Genomic DNA, 7,784 nt, shown 5'->3' with positions numbered 1-7,784 from the left:
TTGGGGGCAGGGATCCGCCGAGCCTCGAGGCCTTCTTGGCTGAATATCACATAGGAAACTAATAATGCAAGAAGTGATGGAAAGGACTGTGAGGTTTCCTTGTTACTATTACAGAATCGCAGAGTGGTTTGGGTTGGAAAGGACTTAAAGATCATCTGGTTCCGCCCCATACACTGGGCAGTCTCCTTCCACTAGACCAGGTTGCTCCATGCCCCATCCGAGCCTCGAGGCCTTCTTGGCTGAATATCACATAGGAAACTAATAATGCAAGAAGTGATGGAAAGGACTGTGAGGTTTCCTTGTTACTATTACAGAATCGCAGAGTGGTTTGGGTTGGAAAGGACTTAAAGATCATCTGGTTCCGCCCCATACACTGGGCAGTCTCCTTCCACTAGACCAGGTTGCTCCATGCCCCATCCAACCTGGCGTGGAACACTTCCAGGGATGAGGCAGCCACATTTCCTCACCTTGCAACTTTTGCTTTCTCTACACCAACATGAATCTAGTACAGGGCATTAAGCATATAATGCAGGATAAAACACATAGCATACACAAGTAACTCAAGTATTTATGTGGTGATGCCATTAATTTTCTTTCTTCCCGAGTGGCAGTGAGCTGCTGATCAGTGCTGTTTGCAGCAGTGTCCTGGCAGGGCTGTGAAGCTGTGCTTGTTTTGGCTGGAGTAGGGTTCATTTTCTTCAAGTGGCTGCTATGAGGCTGTGTTTTGTTTGCTATGAGGCTGTCCTGGACACAGGGATGATAATAGAGATGTTTTCATTATTGCTGAGCAGTGCTTGCACAGAGCCAAGGCCTTTTCTATTCCTTGTACTGCCACACTGGGGAGGGGGCTTGGGGTGTGTGGGAAGCTGTGAGGAGGGACAGTCGGGAGAGGTGACCCCAAGTGACCCAAGGGGATTTTCCATACATAAGGCATCATGTTCAGTATACTAGGGAGGAACAGAGAGGGGAGGGGGAAGGAGGAAGGCTGGGACATTTGATGTTACAGCGTTTGTCTTCCCAAGACGCAGCGACATGTGATGGGGCCCTGCTCTCGTGGACATGAACACCTGCCTGCCCTTGGGAAGCAGGAAATTAATTCCTTCATTTGCTTTGCTTGCGTGTGCAGGTTTTGCTTTCCCTGTTACACTTTCTTTATCTCAATCCAGGAGTTTTCTAGCTTTTACCCTTCTGATTTCTCTCCCCAGTCCCGCTGTAGGGGAGTGAGTGAGTGGCTGCCTGGGCTGGGCTGCTGGCTGGGGTTAAACCACGACAGAAGCAGCAGTGCCAGGTTCCTGTTAGTGCTGAAGTAGGGCTGGGGAGGGTCTGTGGGAAGGGGAAGAAGCACAGCAAATAGTGAATCGAAAGACGGGTGAGGTATACTGAAACCCTTTGGCAATGCAAGTTTCAGGGACAGTATCAACTGCTCCCTCTGGATCAGGAAATTAACCTTGAAAATAAAGTGAATGGCCTGTGTTGCCTGTTGCTGATGCCTGATTTAAAAGGCATGTGAAACGACAAAGTCACAGTCACTGTTCAGGCCACAGAGAGAACCACCCCCAGAAGTAAGGCCCAGGTGGTACTGCCTGTGGTAAGCTCTTTCTTCGTTGTTGGAGGCTATGTAAGAATCTTTTCTTTGGGCATATTTCCCCATATCTGTCCCCTTGCTAAGATAATCGAACCAATGAAATGATTTTTAAAAAGCATTAGAAAAGGAGAGGTAGAAGGAGGAGTTTGCCACGTCACAGCTTTAGAGAAGTAAATTGACAGTTCTGGGTTGGTTTATGCTCTAGGTGTGGATATTTGCATTCTCAGGTTGTCAACAGATCATCAAGGATAATAAAACTCAGATCCATACTCAGGGTCGTTTCAGGACTGACTGATAAGGTAGCAAATAATTCAAACATTGAGTCAGCAATATATTGCCAACTTTAAACAGTAGATAATAATAAAAACTAAGGCAAACTGTACAGTAATTTGCTTATATTTATTTGTCTTTTGTTTTTTCAACCAGTTCCAGTTAAAACATACATTTCTGCATTAATCCACCCAGAAATCTGAATTACTACCAGGAGCTTTGCTGAATACTTTATTGAAACAGTGTTAACAGTATGGAGCAGGAAAGTAAAGTGAAGCACCACAAGCAGAAAGAAGCTACAAATGCAAGCATGTTCTATTGTCCACTTAAATACAATCAGGAAGGATTTTGGATCAGGCCTGAGTAAAAGCAAACAAAGAAACATTGCTGGATTTATCCTGTTTGTTGGTAATGCCCAAATCATTGACTTCCTTAGCAACTTTAAACAGAACCAATTTATGTCAAACAACACAACTGGGTGAGGCAAAAGGGATAACCGTATCAAGGAGTCCCAAATTATTGTTATTTTCATAGTGATTCCAGCCTTAAGTATCAAGCCCTTTGCTTCAAGTTAAAAACCACTGTGGCTGGATTGCTGTAACCTCTTGCTACCCTGTAAATCTTTCTCTCTGGTGTCCTCCACTTGCAGCTGTAGTATTTCCTTGTTTGCCCTGACTCTGGTATTCAGCTGACTCTGTAGTAAGCAAAATCAGCTTTCAGAGACTTGAAACTGAAATATTGATTGGTATGAACAAAGTATGAATGGAAGTGGCTGTGTGCAAGCACCAAAAGGAACAGCAGAGCAAAGGTTAAAAGAATGGCCTGTGTTAGTAACCAAAACCACAGCTTGAGGCATGAAACAATCTGAGAAATGAATTGTTTTTCTCAAACCAGAAGTTCTGCATTCCGTAGCATAGACAACTTGTCAGCAGAAAATCCTACCATCTGACATGCTGGACATGGCAGGAAGATACAGCATGTCACAAATACCATTTATTTCCTGTTTGTTTAACTGGGAGCAGACCATAGAACGAGGAAACAGAAAATGAGCAAAGAAGTTCCATGACGTGCACGGAGGCAGAAGTAGCCAGACTGTTAAGCACAAGGATGCCACAGTCAGTGCTGGGTCCCACGAGCTTTCAAGACCCTTCCAAAGCAGTTTTCCACTGCCAGTGGAAAATAACACAAGATTTACTGAAAGAGAGTGATGGTTGGTGCCCATCCCTTTTGTTACATGCAACATGGATCCTGGCAAAACCAGCACCCCTCGGGGGCTGTGAGTAAGCGGTTTTGACAGTGTGAACAGAGTTGGATAAATTGAATGAATGTGAATGAAAGCTGGGGAAGTGAGTGAAATGAATGCATACCTAAATGCAACTTCTGCAACTTGACTAGGTGCAGATGGATTTTGAAAAAAATGTTGCCTTGTTTGATGTATCTGCAGTCGAAGTGTGCAGGGCGTGGTTACACTGGATTCTGTGGAGCTGCCCTGCTCTATGTGACGTGGAGGCTATTCCTGCTCTAAATAGTTGGTGCAGCTGAGCTTCCTTGTGTCTGACCACATCAGCAGTTCTGTCCCTCCGGGGATGGCTAAAGTGTGCGAAACACCCTGGGAATAAAGCTGTCAAACCGGCTTTCCTTTTTTTTTTTTTTTCCCCTGGCTTGTGACCTGTTCAGTTTCTCTTGTTGTCACCCAACTTCTTGAGATGCCTTTCAGGTCTCAGCTTTGGCTCACTTTACAGGTATTCTCTGCCCCACGTCCAGCTACTTTTCTTGCCTTGGTTTCCTTAGACTGTTTCAAATAGCATTTTGCAGAACATCCTGGGACCACTGTTTTCTTGTTCCCCCCTCCATTTCTTACACAGCCTTCCACCAGTTCAGTACTATTTGCTTACTTAGCTAATGGCTGCGTTTACAACTTGCCTGAGGCTTTCCAGATAATTTTGAGGCTTCTTTGTTCTGTGGAAACTGTTAAACTATGTGATAACAGTTCAGCTGGTGGGAGGTGTGTCAGACATTGAAATGTTATAGTTTATAACTTAAACATTTTCAAGAAGGACTTTTAAAACTGTATTACAAAAGCTGCAGAGAATACCACCATACCCTGAACAGGCCTTCGGAGTGAGGCCCTACACACCGCTGGCTGATGGAGATAAGATAAAATGACTCAGGTCTGGTCTGGGGGAGAAGAATACATTCAGAGGGATCAAGCTTAGCACCTTCAGGGTGGAGACCACAGCCCCAAGGCTATCAGCTGCCAGGCTCGCACCAAAGGGTGGAGGGAGAGAGACCTTGGGTGTGTGTTGGAAAAGCCTCTGGTCAGAGACGAAGTGACCACCCATCCTCCACTGTGCAGAGGAGCCCAGCTGTGGGACCCCTTCACCGCGGGGAAAAAGCTTATCCATAGCAGAAAGGGGTGTCGTGGCCCATCAAAGGCCCCCCCAAAGGGGTTCCCCAGACCCTGCAACAGAGCAGGTTTTAGTCTCGTTTTTGGGTATATTTTGAACCTTCAAAGTTCTTTCCATTTTATACACAGAGACTTAATTTTCTTTGCTCTTCTGTGTTTAATACCGGATTGTAACAGAGGTGGGAGCTCTCTTCTCACCTGACATGCCTGCCCCACACAAACCCAGTAACTGCAGTCAGTTCAGACTGTCTCATCCCCAGCACAGGGACTGGAAGAAGACACAGTGTTCACTGTAAATTTTAACTGTGTCTCTGAAACATAGATTTAGAAGAAACATAAAGATTTTAGTTATAGGCTAGCTGTGTTGAGATTAGTTGGAATAGGAAAGAACTTGGGCCCAGTGAGAGTTAATTAAAATAGTTAGGAGAGCTGGACCTGAAATGGGTTTTAAGATGTTAGTAACTGATTGCCAAATAACTGATGATCTGTCATCTGCATGTTTGCTTAGCTGTGCTTAGAACGAGCAGTAGAAACATTGATAAGTTGTTGTAGAGAGCAAGGACAATTACCAATCTCCTCCCTTTGTGGGAACTTGTCCAAAAGTCATGAAAGAAGAAACTTAGAGGTCACTAAAGTAATTAGGATTGTTAAAGCTCAGAAAGGCAAAAAGGTCAAAATGAGGAAGATGAGTTACTTCATCTTTTTTAGGACCACTGACCCAATTCAAGACCACCGACTCAATTCAGGACACACACTATGCATTCTTAATGACATTTAAGCTCATTTCTATATGAAGTGGAGAATGGGAGGTATTAATGTTATGAATATGCATTTGTATTTTGGATATTCATAATATTTGGAAATAAAAAGTGTCGTGTTTGCTTGGATCAGGGCCCTGCATCTTAGGGAGCTATCCCACGCAGTGCCTGGTGCCAAATAAAACATACACTTTCTAACTCTAAACTGTTAGATAGTTTGTGTCCGTCTCAGTTGGATACCGATATTAGATCAATATTCATATTTTGGTAAATCAACTCTGCTCACATCCCTTCCTGGAGCGGATTGGGCTGTGGGGCTGGCTGGGCAGGGACATGCCTGTCCAGAGAGAAGGAAAAGGAGCACGATCCAAAGGAGAAAAAGCCAGTTGGGATTGTACAAGAAATGGTGAAATTATTATGAGAAATTTAGAGAAGGAACAAGTGTGGGAAAATAAGGGGATAGTCAGTGACTGGAGTGAGTGTAGATGTGTATGTGATGGACCAGCTGGTGTAAAGGTGAAGGCTTGGGAGCTGGGGGCAAGTGCATCTCCAGGGACCCGCTCAGGATGTGATGGGACCTGTTTGTCTCTAGGGGCTAAACCACGGGGAGGTCAGCTATGAGACCGGGAATGTCCTGGCTAGCTCTGTGTGACAGTCTGTCCTGGCAGCTGGAATGTGACTGTGCCTTGTGGGTCCCTCTGTGTGACCACAGCGTGAGACTGCTGCAGTGTGGGAGTGGGGGTCATGTGCCTGGGAAGCCTCACCTTATAAGAGATCTTATAATAAGATAAGAGATCTTATCTTATAAGATAATAAATAAATAAGAGATAAGAGATCTGAGACACCTGTTCTCTTAGGTGGAGGACAGCCCAGCAGCTGGAATTACAGGAGAGGAAGGGAGAAGAGAAGGAGAAAGATACACCTGGAATGGCAAATTCTCCCAACAGCGCCAAGAAGGAGAGCTGTGATGAGTCCTCTGGGCCCTTTCCCAGGACACTCCCTGCCCCTCCACTGCCCCCCTCCTCCCTCTTTCCCACAGCACTGCAATTTTTAAATTTTGACTCCCTTGTATCTCCTTTCTCCATCTTTCTCTGAGCGGTTCCCTGTCCCTGTATTTGCCCTATAATCCCTGGCTGCTTCTTCCTTTGCTATCTCTCTGTCTCTGGCTCCCAGGCAGTATTTTGGAGTTCTTCCCTCTCTGTCCTGGAGCCTGTTAGTGTTTCTCCTATCTCTGTGTCTCTCTGTCCGGCAGATTGTCCCTGTTCAAGGTTTTTCTGCTTGGCTCTGTAGCACGGAGTGAGTCTATTTCTGTCTCTCTCTCTTTGCTCTGCTCCCTGCCCTTCATTTTGAAATCCTCCCTCTCTGTCCTGTGGCCTACTGTGTTCTTTCTCTGTCTCTCCTTTTTCTGGTTCCCAGTCCCTATTTATCAATTACTTCTTTCTCTTTCAGTCTGGGCTGGACCACAATCTTTAATTCCTCCTTTCTTTCCCTGAGGTCCATCTTTCTTTCTCCTGCCCACTTTGGGCTCTCTGTCCCCGTTTTAATTCCTCTCTCCCTGCTGTGCTTCCTGTGCAGGTGATCCTGTGTCAGGTCTTTATCCTATCTTTTAATTTCTTACTCTCCCTCTGTTAGCCCATTGCTGTCATATTGTTTTCCCATCTCCGTGTTCAGCTCCATATTCCTGTTTTTCCCTTCTCCTCTCTCTGCACCCTGTTGCCCCTGGCTGTTTTTAATTTCTCCATCTCTCTCTGCCTGGCTCCAGCTCCAGCTCCCTGTTTCTTCATTCCTTCCTCTCTGTCTTGTAGCCCATCAGTATTTTTAATTTCTCTGACTCTCTTTGTCCTGCTCCCTGTGGTTCAGTTTCTTCCTTCTCAGCCCTGTGGACAGTGTGATGCTGGTTCCTTCTCTGCCTCTCCTTTTCCATTTCCCTGTTGCTTGCTTTGAATCCCATGCACTCCCTGCATCTTATTTCTTCCCACCCCCGTGTTTTAATTCCTCCCTTCCTGCTGCAAAGCCCGTTGCTTTTTCCTTTTTTCATCTCTCTCCATCCATCTTGCTGTGCCCACTTTTTAATCCTTCCCCTCTGCTCTGTACCCTGCTGCTATTTTTCCCCTTTTTGCATCTGTTTGTCCAGCTGCCTATCCCTAGAGGTTCATTCTGCCCTCTTCCTCCTGCACCCACCGCTGTTCCCCACCATCGCCATCCCTCTCTGCTCCCAGTGCCTCTGTGGCCAGCTTTCTGTGTCTGGTAACTAATTGCTCTCTAGATCCCGACTTTTCTCTCCGCTCACTCTTAGGACACGGCTGGGATATGGATGGGGTCTGCGTCCCGTCTGCCACCCGCTGACGGATCTCGGTACTGCTGCTGCCTCCGCCACGCCCGGGTGGGTTCATTTAGGGATCCCCCCACCCCCCCTTAATTATTACAGATTGGGGGGGTCACCCCAAATCCTCCCCCATTTCACCCCTAAAGTCCCCCCGACAGGATCCAGCACATGCGGACGATCGATGGGGAAACTGCAACGGGCTGGTGAGTTTTGGGGTGCCCTGGCATTTTGGGCAGTGGTTTCCATAAATTCGGAGGTTCTCTCATAATTTTTGGCGGGTTTAAAATAATTTTTGGGGTGGCGCAGTAATTTTGCGGGGGGGAATCCCATAGTGCTGGGAAGTTGCCCTGTCATTTGCGGGGGATTCCCCATCATTTTGGGGGAGTCCCTCATAATTTTGGAGGATTCCTAGTAGTTTGGTGGGGTCTCCTTATTACG

General features: G+C 46.2%; 1 long non-coding RNA gene across 11 annotated transcripts in view; it reads left to right on the top strand.

The window, feature by feature from the left end:
* The first annotated feature begins 6 nt into the window (after positions 1-6).
* LOC108445768 overlaps positions 7-7,784 on the top strand; it is a 36,872-nt gene continuing 29,094 nt past the window's right edge. For 9 of the 11 annotated variants that reach the window (XR_001860735.1, XR_001860731.1, XR_001860729.1 and 6 more), the window contains exons 1-2: positions 224-7,403; positions 7,505-7,549. This is a non-coding gene — a long non-coding RNA (uncharacterized LOC108445768). Of the gene's footprint in view, positions 201-223; positions 7,404-7,492; positions 7,550-7,784 lie in introns of those variants that run through there. The other 2 variants (XR_001860736.1, XR_001860734.1) reach the window with 2 other exon arrangements.

Source organism: Corvus brachyrhynchos, unplaced genomic scaffold, assembly GCF_000691975.1.
Source record: "Corvus brachyrhynchos isolate BGI_N302 unplaced genomic scaffold, ASM69197v1 scaffold523, whole genome shotgun sequence".
Classification (NCBI taxonomy): domain Eukaryota; kingdom Metazoa; phylum Chordata; class Aves; order Passeriformes; family Corvidae; genus Corvus; species Corvus brachyrhynchos.
Note: the sequence above shows the minus strand (reverse complement) of the source record. Positions and strands in the feature narration are given on the sequence as shown.